The 1,967-nt window shown below is 42.2% G+C and overlaps 1 pseudogene; it reads left to right on the forward strand.

The window, feature by feature from the left end:
- The first annotated feature begins 871 nt into the window (after positions 1-871).
- LOC137010310 (U2 spliceosomal RNA) lies at positions 872-1,044 on the forward strand (annotated as a pseudogene).
- Positions 1,045-1,967: the final 923 nt, after the last annotated feature.

Here is a 1,967-nt window from a genome sequence, read left to right on the forward strand (position 1 = left end):
TATTTTTACATTAGTAATTATTCATCATGAGAATTAATAAGATTGCACCCATAGTTTAACAGAACAGTGTGAGAGAGAGATGCATTAAAAACGAGACCGTATATACACAATCTCTAACTATAGTGTTAATAAGTTAGGTCAGTATCAATATGAAAGATTTAGCTAGCTGGCCTGCTATCATCTACAATCTCTGTAATTTACAGGAATAATGTAAGTAAGCTATTATTAGACTATAACGTACCATAATCCTATCTTAAATATGTACCATTGTACTATATTACATATGAAATATATAGGTGGCAATTGTAATAATGCAAGATTCGTTGTATTTTGTGAACTGCTCGTTACTTATCTCAAATGTATTCATAGAAGGGACTTCACAAATCTAACGTTAGGCTAACAAGCACATGGCTAGCTAAGTTAGCTTACCTGAATCTGACAACCTGTTCAGCATCCGCCGTGACTTATTTACTGGAACATCGTAGCCATTTCTCGGGTTAAAGTATTCATCAATCAGCTTCCAGTCCATGAAATGGTATGAACACACATAAGGGCGCTTGGGTGGGCACTTCAAGTTTAGCGCCTTCAGCCATTGCCTCAGGTGCTCCTCGTCTTAAGGTGGTGGGTGTAAATTGTAAAGTGCACCGCAACACCACGATCGCTTCACATTGTATTCGTAACATCGTTAATGCAACGGATCTCTCTTCTTAATCTAATTGTTATGACAGCCCCTTACTGAGCAAATCTACTCATCTACCGTTACAGATATAGGATTACCGCTAGCGACTACTAGCTTAGGTCCCTTAACCGGAAGTAAGATGACAAAACGAACATAATGGCGCCACCCTTGTTGTTGCGGAAAATAAGGTGAATAGCTTTGGTGTAAATAAAAAAAAAAAAAATCTGTTCTTATCAGTTTAATATCTGATACGTCCCCTACATATTAAATGGATTTTTGGCTCATAGAGCCAGAACCGGGGCTTGCTCCGTCCACTCCACACACTGACCTGGTATTGCAGTGTCTCCAGGTACAGTGTGCTTCCCCTTTTGGGGGACTGCAAATTGTTGTGGCTAATAGCAGAGGGAATGTCGCTGGAGCTTCACAAGGAGCCTCTACATACTTGTGGTGGGACGGCTGGCAGGGTGGCACCGTCTCGCACCCTTATGAAACGGTCGCCGTTGTTCCAAAGCAGTGGTTCCCAAACCAACACCGCACGTCTTGGATGTCACTCTTGTCTGGTGCGCCCATCTGTGGTCTTGGTGTCTTTTTTGGGGGCATTTGACCACAGCCATTTTCTAAATGACCCTGTGGTAGCTATTGTCACAACCGTCTCAAAGCCGTGACAAATGAAACGGAGGACATAGTCAGCTTGGTAGGTTGCAACAAAAAGAGTTTTATCAGCATAAATAAGAAAATATATGAAACAAGAAATCAACAAAACCAAACACAATTTCTGTCAGACACATCAATAATCAATCATCAGACAGGACCAGTCTGCGAAAGCAGGTTGTTTCAAGTCATCTCAACTATTTAACAAAAAATCTGATCAACAGCAGTGGTCCTAGAGGCAAAGTACGAAACCCACCACAGCCCAGATGGGTGTTGCCTTTGCTGGCTGTGCCCTCACTGCTTCACAACGGCATCGCTTCTCGGCCTTATGGCCAAGATCAAGTGATCTGGTCTGAAGGCTAGGACAGCGATCGCCTCTTGTAGGTTACCCGGCTTGTGTTTCTTTCGTAACGCAGGCCTCCAACATTCAGGAGGTACATTGGAAAACTCCTTTTAAGCCAACGTCTCGCTGGTTCAGAGAATTTTATGGTAAGGTTTTATTTTAATATTTTAGTTTTTTAAACATTTATTGGAAATCCTTTTAAGGTTTTGTTTTTAGGAGCTGTGCTCCATGCTGGCATGCGGAGGCACCACAGCGTTCGCTCTTTATTCAAAGAGGTCAATGGTAGGCTCCTGG

Source organism: Chanodichthys erythropterus, chromosome 20 (assembly GCF_024489055.1).
Source record: "Chanodichthys erythropterus isolate Z2021 chromosome 20, ASM2448905v1, whole genome shotgun sequence".
In the NCBI taxonomy this organism is placed as follows: domain Eukaryota; kingdom Metazoa; phylum Chordata; class Actinopteri; order Cypriniformes; family Xenocyprididae; genus Chanodichthys; species Chanodichthys erythropterus.